The sequence below is a fragment of the Oncorhynchus kisutch genome, linkage group LG13 (genome assembly GCF_002021735.2).
Source record: "Oncorhynchus kisutch isolate 150728-3 linkage group LG13, Okis_V2, whole genome shotgun sequence".
NCBI lineage: Eukaryota > Metazoa > Chordata > Actinopteri > Salmoniformes > Salmonidae > Oncorhynchus > Oncorhynchus kisutch.
The window spans coordinates 70,112,640-70,131,287 of NC_034186.2; the positions used below are offsets into that span (position 1 = coordinate 70,112,640).

The 18,648-nt window shown below is 42.7% G+C and overlaps 1 protein-coding gene across 2 annotated transcripts in view; it reads left to right on the forward strand.

Annotated features, from left to right (window-relative positions):
- Nucleotides 1-61: 61 nt before the first annotated feature.
- The window catches only part of LOC109901790 (uncharacterized), a 45,328-nt gene continuing 26,741 nt past the window's right edge, over nt 62-18,648 (forward strand). For both annotated transcript variants that reach the window (XM_020497746.2, XM_020497747.2), the window contains exon 1: nt 62-2,550. The gene's annotated coding sequence lies outside the window, so the exon portion shown is untranslated. The remainder of the gene's footprint in view (nt 2,551-18,648) is intronic.

Consider the following 18,648-nt stretch of genomic DNA (forward strand, 5'->3'; position numbering starts at 1 on the left):
TGTTGACTGAGTATGCACTTTTGGAACCATTCCATTCTGAGCAGAGGAACATGGCCATTGTTTCCACAGCCGCGAAGGTCCGCGCACATGACTCATTGACATACCGGATTAAATACAGTCCTGGAGCATTACCTATTGCTCCACAAAAGCAATGTCCTGTGCAAAGCAAGGGAAACCGGAACATTTTCATGATAGCCTCTACTAGTGCACCACCAACTAGCTAGTGATTCCACATCGGCTCCATAATTGTCCATGTAAAGGACGTCATTCTGCTTGCTAAATTCCTCCTGATTAGGCTTGTACTGAGGCTCAGACCTTTGCCTTACTAGCACACTTACTAGCCCTCCTGAAGTGTCTTACCAGTTGGTGCCATGCAAAAAATGAGCTATTTGCAGGCAGAAGTGGGGACACTTCAGGCTGAGGAGTAATTTTCACACATGCCCAAGTGCTACGCCCACCCAAACTTACTCAATAGTGACCCCAGTGCAACTATAAATCTGGGTCACGGAACCATTGTAAAGGATGTCATGCTGCTTGCTTAGCGAGTACCACTTTCGCCTTATTTGGCTCACACGAGGCTCATACCCAGGATATCTACCTTGCAAGCACACGTGACCGCCCTCCTGAAGTGTCTTACCAGTTGGTGCCATGCAAAAAGATAGCTATTCGCTGGCGCAAGTGGGGACAGTTCAGGCTGAGGAGTAAGTTTCACACACCCCCTAAATCCACAAATTAGACTCATGTAAATCATTCATTAACGCCAATGGGAGACTTACAGAGAAATGTGTTTTAAGGGTACGGATCTCAAGGCTGAGTAAGCTTATTTACTTCTCTACAATCATTGGTTAGCTTGTACGAACTTTGAGACCTGTCTTTACACCGAAGACCAATCGGTAATGAGTCAAGAATGCCTTGGGTTTTCTCCACATGATCAGTCAAAAGCACACTTCATTCCAAGAAGCTATGCTGATCATCATGGACGCACCCACTTTAACTTACTGTACACAAATTCAATCAAGCTGTTTCATCCATAAAATGATGACAGTTTGCTTGCAGGCCTGTCTCTTTTTAAAATGTTTTTTTTACTGATGTTACATTTATTTGGGTCATTGTTCCTCACAATGTCCACACTCAAGGGAAATGCTGACCTCAGGGTTAGAGCAAAAAACAAATGTGGATAGCAGTTCTGCAGCACGATGGCCACCTACTGGTGACGTGATGCACTGTGCATTCTATGATTAGTGTGAAAAGTGCATTTGTTACTTGTGTTGACCACGACATCAGCATCTCCCAGACAATCTAGATTGACTCGATTTGTTTCTTCTTAAATCACCCGTAAATAGCATATTGGTTTGCAGAACCATGCAGTCCAAACCATCTCAGGTCATACCACTGGCTATCAAGTTTCATTGGAGGTGCATATAGTATTACACAATTCCTATTGTTTATGCCATACTGGCCCTCAATTTGTATCTTAGGGAGAGATTCTAGTTTTACTGGCCAAACCCAATAGGCTTAGTTCTTAACTGGATTGATTTGACAGAAGAATGCTTTACATTAGGGGGTAGCTTAGTTGTTGGTTAAAGAGTGGTGTGTACAGGTCCTTGACAACCCATGATGTTCTCAACCCTTAATGTAGACTTTTTATCTTATCAATAGCACCATTCCAACCTATTGCTTGGTTAAATATTGTGGCTTTGCAGTTGGTTTTGGAATAAACATACCCCAAAAGACAGTGAATAGCAGTAACTGGTCTATAGTAAGGCACTTGCTCATAGATGACATGAGTGGTTTCTCTTTTTTTGTACAAATTCAACTATAGGTTTGAAATACTGTCCTTACCAGAACATGGCACGTCATTGTGGTATTTTACTTGACTGGTATGATGTAAAGTGGTGCAGTTGCTGGAGCACATAAAAAAATAGCCACCATTTTGTCCTCCAGTCCTTGATTCTTGCAACTAAGATGGTGGCCACGAGGCAGAAGCAATCCAGGACAGACCTAAAGCAGGCAGACTGCTGATGTTGTTCTGCTATGTAGACCGATTAACCTAAAGGGCTGCTCTGAAATTGAGGTGGGTTTCCACATTACACATTGGTTCATAACAACACAAGTGAGCAGAGCAACACAGGACATCAGAGTCGTCGCCTGCACTGCCTGCTTTTGAGTGAACGGAGTCATGGCCCTCCGCAGTAGCAGCGGTCGTCCTGCACGCATAGCGATCACACAGAAGCCTTGATGCACGCGGCAGGATGTGCGCAGAAGCTGTACTGCGCAGCCATAGAACGTGTAGGGCGGGTACTTACAAGGTTCTCTTTCCTTTTCATTGGTTCTAATAGCATAGAGTCATAAATGTTCCCGGGGTTCGGGCACATTGTGTGATTCGATAAAGAGAAAAACAAGAAAAAAAGACATTTCTGAAAAACAACAAAATTATCATTATGGTTGTTGTGTTCACGGAAATGTCTAGCTAGGTAGTTACCTAAAGCATCGTGGGACCGTGGACAACAACAGGAGTCTGGACGGCGGCACGCAAAACTGCATTGCCTGGTGAGTGCGGTTCTGAATTGAGTTCTAGGTTAGAACCATTGTAGTTTGTATGGTGATAGCTAGTTAGCTAGCCTGCCCGGAGGCAGTAGATGACAATTGCCAAGCGAACACAAGCACATTTTAAGCATTGGAAGGGATGCCAACATTTTCGAGTTATTTTGTTTATTGAGTGGTTAGTTAAATGCATGCTTCTTCAGACATTCTCTGCTTTCTCACGACATGGCTGGGGCTTCACCCCTATCCACTGGGCACAGACCATACGTCAATTCAGCGTACATTCCACGTTGGTTGAACGTAATTTCAATGAAATTACGTGGGGAAAAAACGTTGATTTAACTAGTGTGTGCCCAGTTGCAGTGGGTACGGTCAATTCAATACAAATCTACCAGGGGTATGGTATATTAATTACGACGGTTCTGTTGCAATACGTTTGAAACCGTTTCGTTCCGTTTGGTTCTTTAACGGTAAACTGTTTCCGTTGCAAGACGTAATGAATACACCCCCGGATGGCACATTGACGTGATCTGTAACTAGCCAGGTAATTAAATGCATGATATCATGCATAGTTAACGTTAACCGGCACTCAATTCCCAATTCTGTGTATTGTTAAGCAGAGAATAGCTAAATCAATTTACTTAGATCTAGTTTCACGTTTCCTCAATGTTTGGGAGATAGGCATGGGTACATGTTGAACTGTGCAACCCATGCAGGTACGTGTGTGATGGAAATACTGCTACACGTGGGCTATTGTAGGAAATTCCATTACATTTTGGCAGTAAACAACCTCATCTGATTCTAGACAAATTATATTGTATTTCTGCATGCGAAAAGCTGAAACATCGTTTTGTTGTCACCACACAGGGTAACTAGGGTAGGCCTAGTTACTAATATATGTATGGCATTATGCCATATTTATTGGCGTTATTGATGTAATGATGCTAATGTAAGGAAATCAAACACCCCTGCCATTATAAAATTGTGTTTTTGAGTATGCAGCTTAACTCAGATATTGCAGATACTTTCAGGCTGCTTTTCTGCTGTTACCAGTGTTAAACTAGTTGTCTACACCTTGATGTTATACTAGGTAAATTGTTTCCATAACTAGGACTGACCATAAGGACTTGTGAAGAGCAGAATTAACAACCTCTGCATGATCAAGACTATCAGTGCTTGGGTGACACTGACCATATACACTGGGTGTACAAAAGATTAGGAACACCTTCCTTATATTAGTTGCAGCCCCTTTTGCCCTAAGAACAGGCTCAATTTGTTGGGGCAAGGACTCAATAAGGCGTCAAGTGTTCCACTGGCATGCAGGCCCATGTTGACTCCTAGTTGGCTGGATGTCCTTTGGGTGGAATACCATAATTGATACACACTGGAGCGTGTTGAGCGTGAAAAACCCAGCCGCGATGCAGTTCTTGACCCACTCAAACCGGTGCGCCTGGCACCTACTACCAAACCCTGTTCAAAGGTACTTAAATCTTTTGTCTTGCCCGTTCAACCGGTGTATTTTCGTCTTATACGCAGTGGTGAATTTAGAATGTAAATCTTGGTGGGGTACTCATTTTTTTTTCAATGCATGCCAGCAAAGCCACTACCAACACTAAACAATGCATTAATTGCACAGAAAGCTGTCCCAACACCTTACCACTGCTATACCTGGCTATTAGCGGAGCCTTGTCTATAAAGCGATACAGTTCATTCAGCCTTTAAAAAAAACATAGCTAATATGGCTGATTTGCTTAACCAGATGTGGTTTCTACTGACAACTGAGATGTACAAACCATGGAATAAAGGGAACGAGCGGATAAGAGGCACTCCGTAATTGCAATTTAAGACATTAATGAGCGAGCTAGAACAGATGTAGTCAACTATTAGTGCTGCACTTTTGAAATGTACAGCATCAGAATTCAGAACATGTGCTGTTCTTAGTGTTCTCCCTGTACACCAAGTCAGAATCGCAGGATAAATAGGGAGTATATAAGCAGACAATGAAATCGCTTAGAATATTTGATGATTACTTTTCTCTAAAACAGGCTATAGGCTACATGTGCACCACCAAGTCTGAACAGTAGGTGAAATTAAGAGGTGGTTAATATACCAAATTATTAGGGAGGCATATGGGCTACTAACAGCTTACTACACAACATACACTGAGTATTACTTTCTTAGCCACAGTATACATATCTCCCTGGCATATTACATAATTTATGCAGCAGCATACAATACATTTTTGGACTCAATTTGTTGCCCTGTGCTCACTTGAACAGGAAGATGGCACAGTGGTCCTTCGCGGGCAAATTCTGTCATCAAAGTCTGGTGTTGTCTGGATTTATGGTGTTCCCAGTTGACTTGAAGCACAAGGTTGAATCATGACGTTAGGGATCTTCAGGTTGGAGCTCTAGAGCATTACTTCCGGCACCGACAGAGATGGTCGCCTCGCTTCACGTTCCTAGGAAACTATGCCGTATTTTGTTTATTTACGTGTTATTTCTTACATTGGTACCCCAAGTAATCTTAGGTTTTATTACATACAGTCGGGAGGCACTACTGGATATAAGAGCAACGTCAACTCACCATCATTACGACCAGGAATACGACTTTCCAGAAGCGGATCGTGTGTTTTGCCCAGGACAATGGATCGGATCCCAGCCGGCGAACCAAAACAACGGCACCGTAAAAGGGGTCAGGCTCCGGAGACAGGCTCACCGCTCCTGAGCATACTACTCGCCAATGACCAGTCTCTTGACAATAAGGTTGATGAAATCCAAGCAAGGGTAGCATTCCAGAGAGACTTAAGACTAACTTTCTTCTCTTCATGGAAACATGGCTCACTCGAGACACGCTTTCGGAGTCGGTACAGCCAGCTGGATTCTTCACGCATCGCGCCAGCAGAAACAAGCATCTTTCTGGTATGAAGAGGGGCGGCGGGGTATGCCTTATGATTAACGAGACGTGGTGTGATCATAACAACATACAGGAACTCAAGTGCTTCTGTTCACCATACAGAATTCCTCACAATCAAATGCCGACTGCATTATCTATCAAGGGAATTCTCTTCGGTTATAATCACAGCCGCATATATCCCCCCCCCCCATGCAGACACATCAACCGCCCTGAACGAACTTCATTTGATTTGACTCTACGTAAACTGGAAACCACAAATCCTGAGGCTGCATTCATTGTAGCTAGGGATTTTAACAAGGTTAATTTGAAAACAAGACTCTCTAAATTCTACCAGCATATCGATTGTGCTTCCAGGGCTGGTAAAACCCTGGATCGTTGTTATTCTAACTTCCGCAACGCTTATAAGGCCCTCCCCCGCCCTCCTTTTGGAAAAGCTGACCACGACTCCATTTTGTTGCTCCCAGCCTATAGACCGAGACAAAAACAGGAAGCTCCCGCGCTCGGGTCTGTTCAACGCTGGTCCGACCAATCTGATTCCACGCTTCAAGATTGCTTCGATCACGTGGATTGGGATATGTTCCACATTGCTTCAAACAACAACATTGACGAATACGCTGATTCGGTGAGTGAGTTAATTAGCAAGTGCATCGGCGATGTCGTACCCACAGCAACTATTAAAACATTCCCAAACCAGAAACCCGGGGATTGATGGCAGCATTCGCGCAAAACTGAAAGCGCGAACCACTGCTTTTACCAGGGCAAGGTGACCGGAAGCATGACCGAATACAAACAGTGTAGCTATTCCCTCCGCAAGGCAATCAAACAAGCTAAGCGTCAGTATAGAGACAAAGTAGAGTCACAATTCAACGGCTCAGACACGAGAGGTATGTGGCAGGGTCTACAGTCAATCACAGATTACAAAAAGTTGCGACGGGGCTGTTTTTCTTATTTGCTCGCTTTGAGGATAATACAGTGCCACTGACACGGCCCGCTACCAAAACCTGCGGGCTCTCCTTCACTGCAGGCAACGTGAATAAAACATTTAAATGTGTTAACCCTCTCAAGGCTGCAGGCCCAGACGGCATCCCCAGCCGCGTCCTCAGAGCATGCGCAGACTAGCTGGCTGGTGTGTTTACTGACATATTCAATCAATCCTTATCCCAGTCTGTTGTTCCCACATGCTTCAAGAGGGCCACCATTGTTCCTGTTCTCAAGAAAGCTAAGGCAACTGAGCTAAAGGACTACCGCCCCGTAGCACTCACTTCCGTCATCATGAAGTGCTTTGAGAGACTAGTCAAGGACCATATCACCTTCACCCTACCTGACACCCTAAGACCCACTCCAATTTGCTTACCACCCCAATAGGTCCACAGACGACTCAATCGCAACCACACTGCACACTGCCCTAACCCATCTGGACAAGAGGAATACCTATGTGAGAATGCTGTTCATCGACTACAGCTCAGCATTTAACACCATAGTGCCCTCCAAACTCGTCATCAAGCTTGAGGAGGTGAGTGCCCTCGGAGTGTGGTGACAGGAAAATAACCTCACACTCAACGTCAACAAAACCTACACCACCCGATGTCACAGGAAGGCCATAAAGATCATCAAGGACAACAACCACCCGAGCTACTGCCTGTTCACCCCGCTATCATCCAGAAGGTGAGGTCAGTACAGGTGCATCAAATTGGGGACCGAGAGACTGAAAAACAGCTTCTATCTGAAGGCCATCAGACTGTTACACAGGCATCACCAACATTGAGTGGCTGCTGCCAACACACTGACTCAACTCCTGCCACTTTAATAATGGAAAAATGGATGTAAAAAATGTATCACTAGCCACTTTAAACAATGCCACTTAATATAATGTTTACATACCCTACATTACTCATCTCATATGTATATACTGTACACTATACCATCTACTGAATCTTGACATCTTTATGTAATGCATGTATCACTAGCCACTTTAAACAATGCCACTTAATATAATGTTCACACACCCTACATTACTCATCTCATATGTATATCTGATATGTATCTACTGCATCTTGCCTATGCCATTCTGTACCATCACTCATTCATATATCTTTATGTACATATTCTTTATCCCTTTATGCTTGTGTGTATAAGGTAGTTGTTGTGAAATTGTTAGGTTAGATTACTCGTTGGTTATTACTGCATTGTCGGAACTCGAAGCACAAGCGTTTCGCTACACTCGCATTAACATCTGCTAACCATGTGTATGTGACAAATATGATTTGATTCTAGAAAGAGACCCGACTTGCATTCCGAGTTGGATGACCGTTCAAAACGTATTTTCCCAGTCGTAATTCGTTCTTTTTTTTTAGTTCCCAGTTGTCTTGAACTCACTGAAGTCTGAGATTTCCCAGTTCTGCATTTTCTGTTGTTTTGAATGCAGCAGACGTCATCCTGGATCGACAGCATGGCCAATGTTGAATGTTTATCCCTTTAAGCTTGGAAAAGAGACCCTTCTAACGGGACTTGGACCATACACCCACTCCCCTGCATACCAGGCATAGTGATTGCTTTGCAATGATTGCAGTTAGCCACTGATTCCTTCCAGACTACTCATTGTTGAAATAGTGATTTCCAACTTGTTGTATAAGATAAGATTTATGTCCATTGGCTGATCATCACCGATACGGCCATCTTTGCCATCGGTCCAAACAATTAGCCAAGCAAGGGAAGTTGGCAACGTAAGCCCCTCAGTTTTCCAATTTTCAATTCTGTTCACTCTGGGGCCTACAACTCGAAGTCGCCCGATTTTTTTTTTTTTTTATCGGAATGGCCGATTTCAAGTTTTCATAACAATCAGAAATCGGTATTTTTGGACACCGATTTGGCCAATTTGTGTTATTTTTGCAACTTTATTTAACTAGGCATGTCAGGCATGTCAGTTAAAACACATTCTTATTTTCAATGACGGCCTAGTAACTGTGGGTTAACTGCCTCGTTCAAGGGCAGAACGACAGATTTTTACCTTATCAGCTCGGGGGATTCAATCTTGCAACCTTACAGTTAACTAGTCAAACGCCCTAACTATCGGATTACATTGCACTCCACGAGGAGCCTGACTGTTACGCAAATGCAGTAAGCCAAGGTAAGTTGCTAGCTCGCATTAAACTTATCTTATAAAAAACAATCAATCAATTAATCATAATAAATCACATAATCACTAGTTGATGATATTATTACTAGTTTATCTAGCGTATCCTGTGTTGCATATAATCAATGCGGTGCGTATCGTTGCTCCAATGTGTACCTAACCATAACCATCATTGCCTTTCTTAAAACCAATACACAGAAGTATATATTTTTAAACCTGCATATTTGGGCTAAAAGAAATCCAGGTTAGCAGGCAATATTAACCAGGTGAAATTGTGTCACTTCTCTTGCGGTCATTGCACGCAGAGTCAGTGTATATGCAACAGCTTGGGCCGCCTAGTTTGCCAGAATTATGACATAACATTGAAGGTTGTGCAATGTAACAGGAATATTTAGACTTATGGATGCCACCCGTTAGATAAAATACGTAACGGTTCTGTATTTCACTGAAAGAATAAAAGTCTTGTTTTCGTGATGATAGTTTCCGGATTCGGTCATATTAATGACCTAAGGCTCCTATTACTGTGTGTATAATTTATGATTTGATAGAGCAGTCTGACTGGGCGATGGTAGGCAGCAGCAGGCTTGTAAGCATTCATTCAAACAGCATTTTTGTGCGTTTGGCAGCAGCTGGTTAGGCTTGAAGTCATATCAACTTCCGAGATTAGGCTGGTATAACCGATGTGAAATGGCTAGCTAGTTAGCGGGGTATGCGCTAATATAGCGTTTCAAAAGTAACTCTCTCTGAGACTTGGAGTAGTTATATCCCTTGCTCTGCATGGGTAAAGCTGCTTCGAGGGTGGCTGTTGTCTATGTGTTCCTGGCTCGAGTCCAGGTAGGGGCGAGGAGAAGGACGGAAGCTATACTGTTAGACTGGCAATACTTCACTGGCAATGTTTCATTATTTATTTGAGGTTAAATTGAGGTTTTATTGATGTATTATATTACGTTAAAATAAGTGTTCATTCAGTATTGTTGTAATTGTCATTATTACAAATACATTTTTAAAAACGGACGATTAATCGGTATCGGCTTTTTCTTCTTCTTCCAATAATCGGTATCGGCGTTGAAAAATCATAATCGGTCGACCTCTACCTAAAACGCCCCATAATTCAATTTGCGATGGTTGTACATCCACTAGAAATGTCAGCCAGAACGCATTCGTTTTTACATTCACTTGTAAGGAGATTAGAAGTTGTGCTACTGATGCACATGATGTTACAAACACATCATAAAAGTAAGGATGTTTTTGTTTGGTTAGCTTTCCCCGACATCACACTTATATTTGTAATTGTTCATTTACCTGATATCGTCAGATGGCTAGCATTTAGATGTCAGAGGATGAGTTGTCTTCTAGCAAAGATTTGAAATGCAGTCATAATTTACTGTTGTGCATATAAAGCACACACAACAGCTACCGGTTGTACCATCATGACTGAAACAACCGTGGGACGAAATGGTGACACATTTCTGGGCATGGGTGGTCCATTGAAAATGTATTCATTCTTCCCTTGCCCTGCAAGTGTCAACTCATCATACGTCATGATATGTCATCAGAAGTGTTAACTTAATTTGAGGGCTGAGGGGAGAGGGTGTGTCTTTTATTTGTTTGAAATGCAGCCAATGCATGCCTCAATGTAGGGTTCAGTTGCAGCTCCGTCTGGCAGACGCCCCTATGAGAGCAAGTGCACAAATTTGAGAGCAAATAGTTTGTTGCAGAAAGTTACATTTTAACAGGCTAGAGTATAGGTCTGGGGAAATACATCAGTTATCATCTTTTTTAAATATTTGTTTTACTCTGCGTGCAAATCCTTATCTCTGCTACAGATTGAGTTGCTATGTTTTCTCATGGAGGTTTCACCGTTCAGAAGAACATTTTTGCATTTTGTGCACGGCATGAGCTGTATTTACTAATGTCTTGTCTGGGATAATGTGGACCAACCAGAGTTCCGATGCAACAATTGTTTGCTTGCGGAGGACTAGGGAGAAGAAGTGGGTACTCTTAGCAAACAGATTAAGAACTTGCACAATATACTGTGGAAAGCACCCCCGCATGCCTTCTCCTTCTCTACATCTCAGGCTGGAGGTCGTTCTGATGTGTTGTGAATATCAACTCATTGACTGAATGGCTAATGCCTTCAAGGGGCCCCTCCCCAAAGAAGTCTCCCACTCTCTTGGAAAATGTAGCAGTACTGTCACTTCTGGTTGCTTTAGCGGATGATACTGTCAACATTCCTTCTGCGTAGGCCAATTGGAGGGAAGCAGGATGTGGGGCTTCTTGGGCGTTGGGAAGACCGACCCAAATCCAGTTGTCGAACATCTTTGCCCTCCTGGCTTCGGAGGTTCCAGTGCTATCGTCCCCTATCTGGATTCCTTCCCAGGGAGATTCTGCCTCGGGCTCAGATCACCGGACCTCAATGGTGTCTGATGTACCGACTCCTCGGTCAGCCACAATGGATTTTATAATCGGCAGAAATGGTGAGAAACATCTCGGTTCCCGGGGGGGAAATCCTGGGGCTCGGGTACAGGACATTTTACATGGGTGCTTTGTGCCGGTTTACACCAGAACAAGGGGTCTGTCACTGTCGTAGTTTGTGGTATTTAATGACATTAGGATGGCTAGCTCGGAATGTCTGAAACCGGATTTTTCTAACTAATAGGAAGTCTGCGGAAAATAGGAAAAGCGTCCAATCTTTTCAGGCCCAGTGCCATCACTAAATCAGGGCATGGAAAGATTCAGTAGGTTGCTGGTACCACATGACTGGCTTACGACTCTGGAGTTACTTTTCTGCATTACTTTAACACCTTTCGGAAACAGAATATGCTCTACAGAGAGGATGGGGTCTATCCAAATGATCTTGGTGCCTGGACCCTGTCCTCACATTTCAAGGATACGCAAAGACCTTGACTAATCACTCCAAGTCCCACTCAGGTAATCCCTACCATAACAATACTGATTTATCATACTGCAGTCCCTCAAAAGGGAACCCTTATTGACTATTTTTAACCCAAGTCCTCGCTCGAGGCATAGATACAATCTTGTACCTATACCAATTCAAACCAATCCTATGGTATTTTAAAATAAGGGGTAGCCAACTGATCATAGCATGCTTGTATTAGAGACTCCATCTGACCTTTAAATCCTGCAGCTGTGGTTTTGAATTAGTTCATGTAAATACCAGAAGTTTGATTTAAAATATAGATTTAAAAAATAATAATAATTTGGCTACTCAATCTAATGTGGACATTCTGGTAATTTCTGAAACTTGGTTGAATCATTTTGTGCTGGTCTTTGCCTAGTTTTAACATTTACAGATCGGACAGAATTGGTGGGGGTTAGGGTTGCACATTTTGGGGAATATTCAGAGGTGGAAACTTTCCCGTGGGAATTAACAGGAATATATTATTAATACCATTTAAATGTAGATGTTTTTTGCATTTGATTGTTTCATATTTACCATAGCATATGGAAACAAACTGTTTACCTTATAAGTAGACATCATTGCAAATGGTTAAATCCTTCCAATAGAATTTAACTTTATTAAATGAGGTTAAACAACTCCTTTGTAACGATAAATGTTTTAAAAGGAAATGTATGGAAACAGGTGAATTAACACTCCTCAGTTAGCAGGCTCGAACTAGCAGAAATTGTTAACAAGTAAAAAAAAATATTTAAACACACTTTGCTGTAGGCTACTATTTACTAGTTAACAAAAAAAACGTGTTTGTCATAAAATATATTCACCTCACCCAGTATTGTAATCAAAACCAGAAAGCATGTAGTCATTGGATCCGACAGTGTAGTAGTGTGGGCTCAATAGCGTCTCATTAGTGTGCAAGATCTTGAGAATCAGCTGTGCGTGTGACTAGTGATGCACCGATATGACATTTTTGGCTGATACCGATATCCAATATTTTCCTTAAATGTGAAGAAATATATTTTTTTTTTTGCGGCCTTTTAAGCATTCTGGGACAGTTAAATAGTTAACACACACACATGGACGCAGCGATCTAAGGCACTGCATCTCCGTGCAAGAGGTGTCACTACAGTCCCTGGTTTAATTCCAGGCTATCTCACATCCAGCCGTGATTGGGAATCCCATAGGGGGGAGCAGAATTGGCCCAGCGTCGTCCGGGCCGTCATCGTAAATAAGAATTTGTTCTTAACTGACCTGCTTAGTTAAATAAAGGTCACACACCCACACTGACCAAAAAGTTATTTTGTTGGCATTTACGTATGTCCCCATTACCAGTAAAACATAATCAAAACCTATCTCTTTCACTTACTTGCTCTGCTGTTTGGTTGTTCAGTCGTTTCATTCTCAGCCAGGATTTCTATAGAATGCCGTTTAGGTCTTTGCGTGTCAAAAAAACATACACGTCAAATAACACACTTTGACCAATCAGGACCTGAATATGACTTGACATCAAATACATTTTATAACGTAGTTATTACACATTGATTACACTCACTCGTATTTCATATGTCACAACGATTTGTCGATACCCATGCTATGATGCTGGTAAAGTTGTCTCGCGCACCTACCGTGCTGGTCATAAAATAAAAAAGCTAGCTTGCGCATGAATGCAAACAATGTAGTTCTTCCCCCAAAACATAGCTACTGAAACAGTTGTTTTGCTATTGTTAGCTAGCTAACAATATAGCTAGCTAGGTGTCATCTAAAATAACCCTAATTTACAAGACAGTTCTTATTTGATTAATGGTTGTCGGACCCATCTGTGAAGCTAGCCACAATAGTGGACTTTGTGGTTAGCCTTAAAAATAAAAGTATGGCATAATTCAACTTTTTGTATTAATTTGCATCACTGTCAATGACACTTTTATTTTGAAGGCAAACTGCAAATGCCATTTTATTGTGGCTAGCTTCACAATATATATAACCTGTCCGGTCGAGCCTCACTAGCCAGATGAAACTAGCTGGCTGCTTATAATGTTAATTTTGGGCAACAGGGTTAAGTAGCTGGCAAGCTACTTATTGTCATGAACTGAAGCTCAATTTCAATAGGCGAACAAGTGGCAACCTAGCTAATACTTACTTACAAGGATTCCTCAATCATTGCTAAGAATAATGAAAATGACTTTTCAGGCTGGTTGTATTGGTGCTAGCTAGGTACCCTAGAAGTTGCGGTCGAACAAATTTAAGCTTTATTACCAACGCGGTATTGTAAACACATCGTTCATGGCCGGTGTTTGCAGACTTTTTTTGTGTACAGCTTTGACGGTGCTACTGTATCTTATTTGACACGCAAAGACCCAAACGGCGTTCCATAGTATGTATGTCGTGAAGCTAATAGCAGTGACGCTATTGATGTGTAACTCCGGTAGGGCAACATATGAAAAATAGCGCACTTGGTAGTGTGTACCGGTGCTCGACCAGTCAGCGAAAGCCAACATCACCCATGACAGAACGGTTGATTGTCAAGGGAAATGAAATACATTATTTTGGCTTTAATGGATTTCGCCGTTGCGTTGTCTCGCTGAAATTTTCTTACTCTTTCAAATGACTGCTCGATCCAAGATTTTGTGGGAGGAATGCTGTGTTGCACGTGTAGAGCAAAATTTTACTTGGCGTCATTACGTCCTATCCCTACGTTATATAGGTATGCACGGTAGCTTTGACATCGGTTTTTAACATCGCTGTTAAACTAGACATCAAGCCGATAAGATGTTGACATTTTTAGCTAATATCGGCCGATTCTGATATGTTTACTGATATATCGTGCATCCTTACATGTGATGGGTGAGTGCACTGCACATGGGATGGAAGAATGCACTGTGCATGCAGAGGGTTGCAATTGGGGATAGTTTGACCAAAATATTCCACAAGACCTAGAAGATTCACTGTTATAAGTTACATAAAATTAAAATAAAACATTTAAGCAGAATTCCCGCACTTAACTTCCCATGGAAAATTTACCGGAGAGTTTTCGACCCTTTGCAACAAGTGGGGGTGTATACAATGTACAATTTAATTGTTTCTCTCTTGTTACCTCTGTCCCTAAGCCGTTTGATTGTCTCGTTCTTAATGTGGGCCATGGTCATTATAACCAGATGACACTAGTAGTGTATCGTCCTCCGTCATGCTCTTAATGTATCTCAAATCACATTTTATTTGTCACATGCACCGAATACAAGGTGTAGACCTTACTGTGAAATGCTTACTTACAAGACCTTAATGAACAATGCAGATCAAGAAATAGTTAAAATATTGACAATTTTTTTTAAATCAAAAAGTAACTCAACAAAATGTAATAACAATGACATGGCTATATACAGGGGGTACCGGTACTGAGTCAATGTGCGGCAGGTAATTTGTAAAGTGTCTATGCATAGATAATAAACAGGGAGTAGCAGCAGTGTAAAAACGATTGGGGGTTCAATGTAAATAGTCTGGGTGGCCATTTTGATTAATTGTTCAGCAGTCTTTTGGCTTGGGGGTAGAAGCTGTTAAGGGGCCTTTTGGTCCTAGACTTGATGCTCTGGTACCGCTTGCCGTGCGGTAGCAGAGAGAACTGTCTATGACTTGGTTGACTGGAGTCTTTGACCTTCTTTTTGGTTCCTTCCTCTGACACTGCCTAGTATATGGGTCCTGGATGTCAGGAAGCTTGGCCCCAGTGAAGTACTAGGCTGTACGCACTACCCTCAGTAGCGCCTTACGGTCAGATGCCGAGCAGCTGCCATTCCAGGCGGTGATGCTCTCGATGGTGCCGTTGTAGAACCTTTTGAGGATCTGGGGACCTATGCCAATTCTTTTGAGTCTCCTGAGGGGGAAAAGGTTTTGTTGTGCCCTCTTCACGATTGTCTTGGTATTTTGGGTGGATTTTTCCTCATGTTTTCGCATGCAATATCATTTCTGTTACAGTTTTAGAAACTTCAGAGTATTTTCTACCCATGCTACCTATTATATGCATTTCCTAGCTTCTGGGCCTGAGTAATAGGCAGTTTACTTTGGGCACGTCATTTATCCGAACTTCGGAACACTGCCCCCCTAGCCCTAAGAGGTTTAAATGGACCAAAAGCGTTCCAACACCCTGCCTTTACTGAGCCGTCTTACGTTGTTGTGCAGCAGTAGGTCTTTTGCCTCTTCTTCAGGAATTCTCTCAGCAGGCGATGTTGATGAGATGAGGATGCCCTGAGGAAGTTTGAGTTTCATTGTATTCATCACTTCAGCATACTCTTCTGACAGATTGGCGCACAGGACAAACTAATGAATGATGCAGTAGTAAGCTGTGAGATCAGGGTTGTCCTCATTCAGCAGTGCCACAGCTCCTCTCTCTTCCTATCATGGCAGGGTCCCCGTCTGAGGTGATAGAGAACACTTGTTTTAGATCTATCCTCTTTCTCAGCATCTCCTTTATGGCCATGTATATGTCATTTCCTCTTGTATGTGTCTCGAGTGGTGTCTTCAGAATTCCTTCTTCTCTGTGTGGTGAACTCTAACATTCACCAGAAGCTGGGCATTATCACTCACATCAGTAGATTCATCAACAGCTAATGCTATGCATGGATCACTCTGAATAGCTTCATTATGCTGCAATAATACATCCTCTGTTAGTATTTTACTCTTTCTTGCTGTTGTTGTACGTGACATTGGGATTTGCTTGTTCTTTTCACCGTCAAGTAAAGTTTCAGCAACAGCATTCATGTACTCCATCACTCCCCTGACCAGTATATGGCTTTTGGTGTTGACCCAAAATCGAAGCTTTTTTTTGTGAACATTTGTTTGCACGTTGTTGGGCAGTGAATGCATGGGAGAGGACTCTGGTGGACCGATCATACTGGGCTTTGAGTTTGTTTATTTTGCGTGCCCTCACCTCAGACTGCTGTGGATATGTTTGCTCAAAAGATCTGTGCTTTGTCTTGTAGTGTCGCTTCACATTGGCACTTTTTATTAGAGCCGCGGTCTCTGAATATATCAGGCAGTGTGGTTTTACACTCGCTGCAGGAAGGATAAAGGCATAATTTGTCTGTCCACTCCTCTTTGAAAGCTCGATTTTTCTGTATCGTCTTTCCTGACTTTTGCGCACGCCATTCTATAATTTCTCCTCTCGCTTTTGCTTCTCTCGTTGTCTTGCTCTCTGACGTCAGTCTCCTAACATGCATTGTAAACATTTGCTTTGGTTGAGTTTCGTGACGTGATTTAAATAACGCACGTGCTTGGACAACACAGAGTAGTATGGGGCGCTGTCTGGGACCTTCCCAGCTGGGCTGAGCCAGCACAGTATGTGCACATTGAGAAAAAGTTTTGCTTCATCAGTATTTCATTTAACAATTATTTATGAGATGTGTTGAGGTCCAGGTAGAACCTTCACTTGGTCCGACCAAGGTCCGCCAATTGTGCACCTCTGCTATAGGCTGTCTCATCATTATCGGTGATCAGGCCTACCACTGTTGTCGTCAGCAAAACTTAATGATGGTATTGGAGTCATGCTTGGCCACGCAGTTGTGGGTGAACAGGGAGTACAGGAGAGTACAAAGCATGCACCACAGGGGCCCCAGTGTTGAGGATCAGCGTGGTGGATGTGTTGTTGCCTACCCTTACCACCTGGGGCGGCCCATCAGGAATCCAGAATCCAGTTACAGGGGGAGTTGTTTAGTCCTTAGCTTAGTGATGAGCTTTGTGGGCACTATGGTGTTGAACACTGAGTTGTAGTCAATGAATGGCATTCTCAGGTCTAGGTCTTCCTTTTTTTCAGGTGGGAAAGGGCAGTGTGGAGTGCGATTGAGATTGCGTTATCTGTGGATTTGCTGGATCTGAATTGCTATCTTAAGTATGGTAACTGAACAACTAATTTGGGGCTGTTTTTGTATTTAATAAAAAAAACATTGTACTTTTACCCCTTTTTCTCTCCAATTTCGTGACATCAAATTGGTAGTTAGTCTTGTTCCATCGCTGCAACTCCCCTACGGACTCGGGAGAGGTGAAGGTCGAGAGCCATGCGTCCTCCGAAACACGACCCTGCCAAGCCGCACTGCTTCTTGACACTGCTCGCTTAACCTGGAAGCCAACCGCACCAATGTGTCGGACGAAACACCGTCCAACTGGCGACCGAGAGTCAGTTTGCAGGCGCCTGGCTCGCCACGAGTCGCTAGAGAGCGATGGGACAAGGAAGTCCCAGCCAAACCCTCCCCTAACCTGGACGACGCTGGGCTAATTGGGTGCTGCCTCATGGTTCTCCCAGTCATGGCCGGCTGTAACACAGCCTGGGAACGAACCCGGGTCTGTAGTGACGCCTCAAGCACTGCGATGCCTTAGACCACTGCGCCACTCGGGAGGCCTATGGCAGAATTATTATTATTTTTTATATTAATTGGAGGATGCCAGTGACAATTGCTCTGCGCTAAACCTGACTCGGCTTATTTTGAGAAGTACTCAAGATAAATATGTTGCTAATGGGGTTTTCCCACTGGATTTTAGTGACCATTGTCCAGTTATCATTGTCAGATGTGAAAATGCATACATCTAAGTCTCATCATTACTAAGAGGCAGATTTGTGGACTGAAGTCACATGACTTGGACTTGTTTGAGTTCACACTCGACTTGATAGAAAATTACTTGACTTGGAGACTCGACTTTGAATTGAGACTGACAAATAGAAATTATCTGGCCAGGATTTGTAATGTTTTGTCGCTCATTTTGTGGCAGTCTTTGTGGATTACTCTACACGTAGCCGGAGTATCGCCTTTGCAAAAACAAGTGCAACAGATTGGCTACTGAAACGCACACTATGATTGGACCGGCAAACTGTCAACTTATGTCGGTTGAGCTAGCGAAAATATTTTAAATTTGCTGTACAGCTATAGGATCGGGTGCAGCGTAAACGTCAAATTGTGGGAAGGGGGGATTACCATAAATATTAGAGGTTGATCGATTATGATTTTTCAACGCCGATAGTGATAATTGGAGGACCAAAAAAAGCCGATGCCGATTATATTGATTTATTTGTAATAATGACAATTACAACAATACTGAATGAACACTTTTATTTTAACTTAATATAATACATATATAAAATCTATTTAGCCTCAACTAA